This window comes from Globicephala melas, chromosome 11 (genome assembly GCF_963455315.2).
Source record: "Globicephala melas chromosome 11, mGloMel1.2, whole genome shotgun sequence".
Classification (NCBI taxonomy): Eukaryota; Metazoa; Chordata; class Mammalia; order Artiodactyla; family Delphinidae; genus Globicephala; species Globicephala melas.
Window position 1 is genome coordinate 49,522,422 of NC_083324.2, and position 10,988 is coordinate 49,533,409.

The 10,988-nt window shown below is 38.5% G+C and overlaps 1 protein-coding gene across 1 annotated transcript in view; it reads right to left on the reverse strand.

The window, feature by feature from the left end:
- ARPP21 (cAMP regulated phosphoprotein 21) overlaps positions 1–7,806 on the reverse strand; it is a 181,253-nt gene extending 173,447 nt beyond the window's left edge. The window contains exon 1 of the mRNA XM_060308035.1: positions 7,532–7,806. The gene's annotated coding sequence lies outside the window, so the exon portion shown is untranslated. The remainder of the gene's footprint in view (positions 1–7,531) is intronic.
- Between the last annotated feature and the right edge of the window lie 3,182 nt (positions 7,807–10,988).

The following is a 10,988-nucleotide window of genomic DNA, read 5'->3' on the forward strand; positions in this document are numbered from 1 at the left end:
AGAACCCTTTGCTTTCCTTCATTTTTATTTGGAAACCAGCCAATTCTATCTGGAGTTAATCTCTTTCTTTTAACACTTTGCCAAAGCATCCAACAATATTCTACACACATTGCTAACATGTTCTGTCTTCATACTTTCCCCCTATGCCCTCATGCATGTAAGGAATGTGATTTGCTTCTTAGGTTACTGTAGGTAACAATTTCGTCAGACATTTTGCTCTTTCCAACTTCTTATATCAGGATTTGCACACCTGCTGCCTGATTCCTAAGCTAATGCCTCCTAGGGTAGGTTTTGGTTATAGTCTGTCTTCTGGTATAAATTTATTATTAGTCTTGGTAACAATGATTCCTGTGTTCAAAAAGTATTGGGTAATGCAATTCAACCCCACTTTTTATCTGATAAAGAAAATGAAACCCAAAGAGTTTATGTCAATCCATAACGATGTTAATTGTCAAGGTTTACAGTGCTGACATGACTATTCATGACTATTTCAATGACTATTTCAATCAGGTGTGATGTTGTATTTTGCACCTCATTCAAGGTGTTATTTTGAATAATGGAATATCAAAGTCTTAAAACTTTCCTATATACCATGAATTAGATGTCCCTAGTTTGTACACTGATCTCTTCATGGAAGCCTTCCTTAGCTGCTCCAAGCAGTTACTGTTTCCTCTTCCAAGTCTCCTTGGCACTTTATACAGAGCTTGTTACCTTTAACAATACACCACACTTCTACTTTTATTTTGAACTCTAAACTCCTTGAGGGAAGACTTTCTATCCTTTTTCTTTTTATTATCACTTAAAATACTGCTTAGGACATTATAAGTAGCTGTGCATGTAGAAAAAATAAGGGAGAATGAACACTCTAAAAATCTGTATAAATTACCAGATTGGAGACAAAATGTTAGGATTGAGAATGCTGGGTTCCACATTTTAATCATTTTCTTCCCCATCCTTTAGCATTTCCATAGGTCCTGACATTTGTTAAATCAATCCTTACTAAGGATCTGGCACACAGTTTTTAAATAAATAATTTATCATTTGAAAATTATTCACACATATTATAAAGAATTTAATGTTAAATAATCTTTATAACGTGTGCTCTCCTTGAAAAAAAGTACAGGTAGGTAGATAGAAACAAAACATTTTTCAGGGATTTTATAGTACATGCTACTTTTAATAATAATAATAAATTACTTGGATATAGAATGAGGAGAAATAGAAGCAAAACAAAATGATTTGTTAAATAATAGGTAAACATTTTACACTTTAAGTGATGGAATTGCCTAAAAATCCCCTAAGTATGTAAAGAATACTTTGAAAAACATTAACAGGTTGAGAGTAAAACATTTTGTTAGTCCCATGTTTCAATTCTGCTGGATTCCATGCTAAGAAAGATGAAATACTCAGTTTCGTACTTCTGTCTATGCATCTTCCCAATTTTCTTACTCAGCAAACATGAAGAACTGATTGTCAAATATGAGTCAAGAAAATGAATGGCCTTACTCAACACCAAGCTTTACTGATAATTTCAATATGCAAGAATTGAGAGGCCCAAGCAAAGTGAAGAGAGGTCCCAGAGACCATTAATAGTTCCTCAGATTCTTCCTTCTGAGAAGAGATCTTTGGACTAGAGTAATATAGCAGGCCTCTAATTGAAATTTGCTAGAGTCTTACCCAGTGGAAAACATTTTAGTCATGAGACATTTTCATTTGATATTCTAGATTGTCATATAGCTTATATAATATTTCTTGGGAATTATGTTTCATAAATCCATTTGTACTAGTCTTGTTCATCATAGGCAATCCTAACCCATGGGTATTCTGTGAAGACAATTCCGTAGATAAGAACCCTCCCTCCTACCAAATATCATTATTTACCAAGGGGTTTAGTTACCAAGATGTTTAAAAGAAGATTAGGTGAGGTCAACAGCTTTTATCCTTCCCCCAAAATATCCTCCCAATAATCACAGATCAGCTATTTTAACTTATTTCCAGCCAGTAACACTCTGTGTTTCCATGGTCAGAGTATAAACTGTGTATATTCTGTCCTGTAACTATAATTGTTTAATCTTTTTTTGATGGATTCCATGGCCATAGTTTCTTTAATGCAGAATTGTTTATTTTGATTCATCACTTGGCTGTCTGGATTTTGTCAAATAATTATTTTGAGAAGGTCTCAAGGATACTTTTTATCTTGAGATTTCCCATGTTAAACAGTGTTGGCCAACAGCTTTAGCTTGACAGATAAAGTATTAATCTGAGGCATCTCTCCAAACCTCGTAGGCATTGGTCAACTTTACTTTCTTACATTGACTAATAATGTTTAAAACAGGGAGGGCAAATAGGTTTTAACTGAAGGGCAAACTGTGATCAGTTGGTAGCAACTGACTTGAGCAGTATATTCCAAGGTAGCATCTGGACTCTGCAGGAAGGAAGACCTTGATCAATTAGCCAAGACTGGCAAAGGCCCAGGAGGGAAGAGAGAGGCATCAATACCTTGCAATTGCCAGGCCAGCTGGAAGTATCACCTTTTCTAAGGCTGATGGTATTTCTTTAGAAAATTTTTGAAAATAAAAATCCATTTGGATGGAAAGTAATCCATTTCTAATGATGGAATTTTGAAAATGCAAAGAGATTTTGCAATATCTTCACAAATATATAAAGCTGAAGTGGGAGAATTCATAGGAGAGACTTTGAAACCTTTTCCCTAAAAGAAGGGAAAAATAGTAAAGATATAAGAGTTAAGTGATACAAACAATAACTACAATCAAATAACTCTCTAGAGCAGCTCATAATTTCCAAAGAAAAAATATGCATTCTTTACAAACCTAGGAAACATTATAAATACAGATTATATGCTAGGCAACAGGGAATTATCTCTAATTAAAAAATACATGCTGACAATCTATTTTCTAACCCTGATGAAACTGAATTATAAATCAATAATATATTAATGGCTAATGCCCTCCAAAACATGTTGAGAAATTAAATTTTATACTTTTAAATAATAAACTAGGTAAAATGCAGTAACAATATAGAAACTATTTAAAATAAATGACCCGTTTTTCAAGCCACTAGGAAGTAGCTAAAGCTGTGCTCAGAGGGGATTTCACAGCCCTACAAATAATGGATAGAGATTGATAGGTAGATAGATAGATAATTACAAAAACAGTTGATGTGATTATCTAAATATCCAACTGTAAAAAATAGAAAGACAATTGTAGTTAAACCAAAACTTAAAATAATATAAAAGTATAATGATTAAATTACTGTAATTTTAATTATAACAAAGATTATTTTTCCCGCACACAGCTCATTCTTTGAAAATCAGAAAATTCTTTAAGAAAATAAGGAACAATATACAAATAAACACTCTTAGGAAGTATAAGGGTAATTTTGCTACAAATGTGAGGTTCCTTTTGTTTAATTCCAAAATAAGTTACGAACAACCTTCTACAAATAATTTGTAAGAGTTTGAAGAAATAAGATATCTTAAAGAAAAATGTAAGTTAAAAAAAACTCAAAAAGTAATTGAAAATTCTAAAAAAACAAATAAAAATATAAAAGCAAATACTGTATTCACTAATAGAAAAGAATCTCTAGCCCAACAATGTTTTCTATTGCCAAAGACCTCTAGGGTGAGCAGGATCTAGTCCTTTAGGGTTAGATCCTTAAAGGACTAACTTGCTTTTTTGTATTATGAGATCATATTTATATACTATTCATCTGATTTAAAATAAATAAAAATGTAATTTAAAAACAAGTAAGCAGGGACTTCCCTGGTGTTGCAGTGGTTAAGAATCTGCCTGGCAATGCAGGGGACATGGGTTTGATCCTTGGGCCAGGAAGATCCCACATGCCGTGGACCAACTAAGCCCATGTGCCACAATTACTGAGCCTGTACTCTAGAGCCCATGAGCCACAACTACTGAGCCCATGCACCACAACTACTGAAGCCCACGCGCCTAGAGCCCATGCTCCGCAACAAGAGAAGCCACCACAATGAGAAGCCCGTGCACCACAACAAAGGGTAGTCCCACTCGCCGCAACTAGAAAAAGCCCATGTGAGCAACGAAGACCCAAAAGCAGCCATCAATCAATCAATCAATCAATCAAACAAACAAAAAAACACAAGTAAGCAAACAGACAAAATTAAGTCAGTCCGTCTCTTGCTTCTGATTGTTCCTCCTTAGTTCCACTCTTATTATTATTATCATTACTTATTATTTAGACTCTTAAGTCAGGCTTCCTAAATCAAGACACAAGCCTGTTCTCTACATTTCCTCTTAGGTTTAAATGTTGTCATTTTATGACTCTTTTTTGTTCTTCTCTGATGTCTTTGATATTCATTTTAAATAGGTTTTTTCCTACATCAGAGCACATACATGGGGGAAGTTCAGCAAGACACTGTTACTCAAACAATCTCTTTTGTCTCCTGGGGATGAACCTGAATGCAGGATGGCATCTCCTCAGGGTGGGATGGAGATGCTGATTGAAATTCTTCAGACCCCCTGAATGATCCTGCTCAGTGCTGATGTTACGATGTGTGCTCATCATCTTTTCTTTAATCAACTCAGCTTTAGATTCAGTAATATTTTCTGAAACTCCTTTATGTGCTCAGAGCTGTGTTCCTGCCTGAACAGGCTGACTAGTTCCCCTCAGAGCCTCACAGAAACCTCTTAGGCAACTACCATACCACCTCCCTTTGCAGATTCAAAACTGTCTGCACTTGAATTCCCCAGGAAGCAGATTCTGAACTAGAGTTTAATCAGCAGAATGTTTATTAAAAAGAGTGTCTGGGATCCACTCTTGTGGAAGGGATGGAAAAGACAGGGGATGGGAAGGAGGAATCCAGTTGTCATGCAGGACCTTTGACAGCTTCAGGCAACATTCAGACACACACATACACACACACACACACCCCTGCACGTGAGGAGCCCTAGAGCTATGATGGCCCCTCTGAGTCGTTCCTACTAAGCTGGGATGTCTATGCCTTCACACTTCCATAGCCATTAGTCATCAAGATCAAGTATGGACTATCTCAGGAAGGGCCATGACCTTATATGAGCACTAACAGTTTTCCCAGTAACTGGGGTAGCCAGTCCTTCCTTCCTGATTCCATGTGCACTACACAAACCATGCATCTAAGTATCAGGGATTTCGACTTAAGTATCTGGCTCCAAGCTTCAAAGCCTTTCCATCACATCCCAGCTGTCTCCACAGCCTTTTCACCCTAGAGTGTTCATCTGTGGGGTGCAGATTGTTCCAGGTGAGTCAGGCGAGAGGCAGCTTGGTGCAGCTGGAATTAACGAGAGAAGGATTTAAAACCTGACTCTTCCAATGGTTGGCTGTGTGACTTTGAGTGTGGCAATCATAAGAGCTAGTATTTATTGAGACTTTATTATGTACCAATCACTATTTTAACTGCTTTACATGCGTTAAACTGAGCCTTTGTCTCCTAGATTATAGGCAATAATACCTGCTGAGCAGGTTTGCCATGTGGATTAAATGAGCTAACATATTATCTAAATCTCTTTGCATACAGTGGGTTTGACACAGATGTCAATGTACTCTGCCCTCTTCCCCATCATGCATGAATAATCTAGACCCCCCCATATATGGATTGCTCTACCAGTCTTGACATACAATAACACTTATAATGATAGTTATTATAGCTCCCATTTATTGAGGGTTTACCATTAGTCAGTGTGCTAAGGCTTTTACATATATAGACTCATTGAATCCTCATGATACCCCTGCTGGCAGAGACTCAATCCCCTCGAGTCTGTCCTACCCTGGAAAGAAACCCCAGAGGGCTTCCCTGGTGGCGCAGTGGTTAAGAATCTGCCTGCCGATGCAGGGGACACAGGTTTGATCCCTGGTCCAGGAAGATCCCACATGCCGCAGAGCAACTAAGCCTGTGCACCACAACTACTTAGCCTGCGCTCTACAGCCCGTGAGCCACAACTACTGAGCCCACGTGCCACAACTACTGAAGCCCGCGCACCTAGAACCCATGCTCCACAAGAGAAGCCACCACGATGAGAAGCCCATGCACTGCTATGAAGAGCAACCCCCGCTTGCTGCAACTAGAGAAAGCCTGTGCGCAGTAACAAAGACCCAATGCAGCCAAAAATAAATCAATAAATAAAATAAATTTATTAAAAAAAAAAAGAAACCCCAGAGAAGAACATACCTCTTTCCAAACCACTGCCATCATTTATCATTTTCTACTTTTGAACACACACACACACACACACACACACACACACACACTCTCCCTCTCTCACACTTCATCTTAATTCTCTTATTTTTTACAACTGCCTTCTTTTTTGTTTTTCTTTGCCTCCATCTCTAGACATATTTAAATTTTTTCTTTTGTTTTATATTCTAAATTATTTCACGCTCAAAAACGACAGTCCCAGAGAGAGAAAAAAATCCTCTACTTTGCAAAGCTCAGCACGAGTGGGAATCCTGCCATTGCACAGTCTGTCCGTGTTCAATTTTAGCATCATATAATTTCCTGCATAATTGTTTAAATGTCCTCATTCTCATCCCTGTCGCTCCCCCCACACTTTGCTATTTTTTAAAGAAAGCATCCAAACTGCATGTCTGGTTCAACGGGGAATTTCACAGAGGAAAAAATGCCAGGCTGCATCATATGCCTTGAGTTTTCACAACACCTAAGAAAAAACATCGTGCACTGAGATGGAAGTCCTCCAGTCGGCTGCTGCCTCCGGTGACCTCCCCTCTCTGCCAGCCGCTTCAAGGCCAGGCATGTGAAAATTCCTCATGTGTTTGTGTCATTCGATTCCCAAATATCACATAACCAAAAATATTAAAATAAAACTGCTCATAACATTTTCCTGAATGCCATCTGGGCCCCACTGGAAGCTGACACTATCTGTCAAACTCAAGATAACCACATTTTCCCCTCCTCTGTATGTGTTAATGTTTGTCATAATGGATTTCACTTTAATGCCCCAATTACATTGATGACATTCTTTCAACCGAGTGGCACTAATGACTTTCATTATTATTTATGCTCCTCCTTAATTATAAGACTCTTACCTCTCTCATTACACACACTCCTTCATAACCCCCTCACTTGCATACATGCTCTCTGGTATGAGGCTAATGTGCCTTGGCTTCGAATTTCAGAAAATACAATGATTAATTACTCCTGTTAAATTGCCCTACCCTAGGGTGATCGGATTGACAAAATGAGATGAAGGGCCAGATTGCTACTCCAGAAGGATTTCCCAGGACACCTGTTACAAAGAAAAAAAAAGAGGAGGTGTCCCCAACCCCCCAATAAATAAATGCATGGCATCAATGCTTGTCTTAGCTCTGGGATGAATCACAAGGAGACGGAGACGCAATTTTAAATTAAAATAACAAAGCTTTGCTACAAATGCCCTCCTTTGTAGATGATGATAGACTCAGTGAAGTGACTAAGAACCAAGCATCCTGTCATGCAGTACAGTGTTCCTTCTGTTAATTAAAACTGTATCTAGAAGGAGCTTACCTGGTAGACGGCAAATATTGCACCAATTCTTTCAGCTCCTCCATCAAGAAACGGAATGTATTTTATGCCCCTTAAATCTGGGCTGGGCTTATGAGTTGATGAACCGAAAGAATGTGGCAGAAGAAACGTTGTGTTTATTCCACACCTGGGTCTCAAGAGGTCTTACAGCTTCCACTCTGCTCTCTTGGTACCTCCGCTATTTCCGTGGGAACAAATCCAGCCTCTCCAGAAAGGCTCCCCTGTCACAGGCAGCCTTGGGTGCCTTACCAGCTAAACGCAGTTAAGAGCAAGCCCAGCCAACATCAGCCAAATCCACAACACAACGTCCAGCTAAATCCAGCTCAAACTGCCAATCGGAAGAACGCTGAGCTCAGGAAATGGTTTTGTTTAAAATGTTTTAGGGTAGTTCATTACCCAGCAGAAGCTAACTGGTATACCTGTCAAAACAAAGATGTCCAGAATGGAATCTCTGATAAAGGTTGTGGAGTAAACAATCATTAAGGAGAACTTATTTTGCTCTGGGTACAAAAAAAAATGAACTTAGAAAATCCGAGAGGGAGCTAGTATTCTTATCTTTCTCACTTTCTAAATGAGAAAACTGAGGCCCAGAGATAGAACAAGATCAGACTGATGAAATAATTTACACAAGATCTCAGAGGAGAAAGCAAGGTTCAAACGTAGCACTATCTGGTTCCAAAGTTGATACATGGCCAAGCGCCACACTTGCTGGCACACAGATTGAGACCACCTCAGCACCAGAAGCAGCATTTCCCACAGCCACTCTGCCTTTCTCTCTGCTCCAGTGGGGACCGGCAAAAAGAGGTAGCCGGAACAGGGAGGGCAGGGAGGACAGCAAAACTTCTTGATTCTGTTCCCACTGGGAGGCAGGGTTGGCCCCTTCACATCTCTTTCACAAGCTGACAGACTTCAGAAGAGTCAGAGGCAGCTGCTTAAGCCACAGTCAAAGGCACATTCAGGCAGAGCCATGAGTTTCGTCAAAAGCTGCATTTCAGTGTATAAAATGAATTTGCTGAGAAATATGAGTTATGGTTGAAAAGTCTGCATGTCTGCTTAGAGGACCAAGCATTTTTTAGACCAGCTCCTAGATATTCACTGCCATTAGTATGCTGGCCCTTTGCTCTTTCTTTGTAGAAACATTTCCATCTAAAATCACAGTGTCAATAGAGCTGCAATGAACACTGTGGTACATGACTCTTTTTGAATTATGGTTTTCTCAGGGTATATGCCCAGTAGTGAGATTGCTGGGTCGTATGGTAGTTCTATTTTTAGTTTCTTAAGGCACCTCCATACTGCTCTCCATAGTGGCTGTATCAAATTACATTCCCACCAACAGTGCAAGACGCTTCCCTTTTCTCCACACTCTCTCCAGCATTTACTGTTTAGATTTTTTGATGACAGCCATTCTGACCGGTGTGAGGTGATACCTCATTGTAGTTTTGATTTGCATTTCTCTAATGATTAGTGATGTTGAGCATCCTTTCATGTGTTTGTTGGCAATCTGTATATCTTCTTTGGAGAAATGTCTATTTAGGTATTCCGCCCAGTGTTGGATTGGGTTGTTTGTTTTTTTGATATTGAGCTGCATGAGCTGCTTGTAAATTTTGGAGATTAATCCTTTGTCAGTTGCTTCATTTGCAAATATTTTCTCCCATTCGGAGGGTTGTCTTTTGGTCTTGTTTATGGTTTCCTTTGCTGTGCAAAAGCTTTTAAGTTTCATTAGGTCCCATTTGTTTATTTTTGTTTGTATATCCATTTCTCTCGAAGGTGGGTTAAAAAGGATCCTGCTGTGATTTATGTCATAGAGTGTTCTGCCTATGTTTTCCTCTAAGAGCTCGATAGTGTATGGCCTTACATTTAGGTCTTTAATCCATTTTGAGTTTATTTTTGTGTATGGTGTTAGGGAGTGTTCTAATTTCATTCTTTTACATGCAGCTGTCCAGTTTTCCCAGCACCACGTACTGAAGAGGCTGTCTTTTCTCCACTGTATATTCTTGCCTGCTTCATCAAAGATAAGGTGACCACATGTGTGTGGGTTTATCTCTGCGCTTTCTATCCTGCTCCATTGATCTATATTTCTCTTTTTGTGCCAGTACCATACTGTCTTGATTACTTAGCTTTGTAGTATAGTCTGTAGTCAAGAAGCCTGATTCCGCCAGCTCCGTTTTTCTTTCTCAAGATTGCTTTGTCTATTTACAATAGCCAGGACATGGAAGCAACCTATGTGTCCATCAACTGATGAATGGATAAAGAAGATGTGGCACATATATACAATGGAATATTACTCAGCCATTAAAAAGAAACAAAATTATTTGTAGTGAGGTGGATGGACCTAGAGTCTGTCATACAGAGTGAAGTAAGTCAGAAAGAGAAAAACAAATACCGTATGCTAACACATACATATGGAATCTAAAAAACAAAAAAAAAATGGTCATGAAGAACCTAGGGGCAATACGGGAATAAAGACGCAGATCTACTAGAGAATGGAGTTGAGGATACAGGGAGGGGGAAGGATAAGATGGGACAAAGTGAGAGAGTGGCATGGACATATATACACTACCAAACTAAAAAAGCTAGTAAAATAGCTAGCTAGTGGGAAGTAGCCGCATAGCACAGGGAGATCAGCTCGGTGGTTTGTGACCACCTAGAGGGGTGGCATAGGGAAGGTGGGAGGGAGGGAGACGCAAGAGGGAAGAGATATGGGGATATATGTATGTGTATAACTGATTCACTTCGTTATAAAGCAGAAACTAACACACCATTGTAAAGCAATTATACTCCAATAAAGATGTTAAAAATAAATAAATAAATATATAAAATCACAGTGTCTTAAAAATCAAGTTCAATTTCATTGTTTTTTTCCCCCCTTTGCTGAGAAACTAATGAGGGTGAATCCCTTTTCTTAAACCACTGTGTGCCCACCTTGATTTACAATAAACACAAGTTGGAAAATAATAGTGATGATTTAGAAAGTTCTCAAGTAACCTGTAATCTAATTTGAATTAAATGTCCTCCTTATCCCATTTTGTTTTTATTTATTCTTACCTATTTCAAATTTCATGTATATAAAGTTCTGGAGGAAACTTTATTTTGTATACCATTTAATAAATTATTCAAAATATTTACTCACTTAAAAAAATTTACTCACTTTCCTGGCCTTTGACTCAAGGCCTATCCCCACCATTACCTACGTATGGGCCCCATCAGTCCTAATCTATAAAAAATAGAGATAAACTGCCTGATTTCTGAGATCCTTCTGAATTCTGTAAAACTCATTATTTTATAAACAAAGGTATCTCTACCTACTTGGGATGAACCTGAAATTTCTAATTTAAACATAAAAGCAGAATACGTGTGTACATTGAGCTTTTCCAAGGGATCTTAATAGTCTTAAATTTGGAGGCCAAAATCTTACCATCGCATGATTATATCTAGAGGG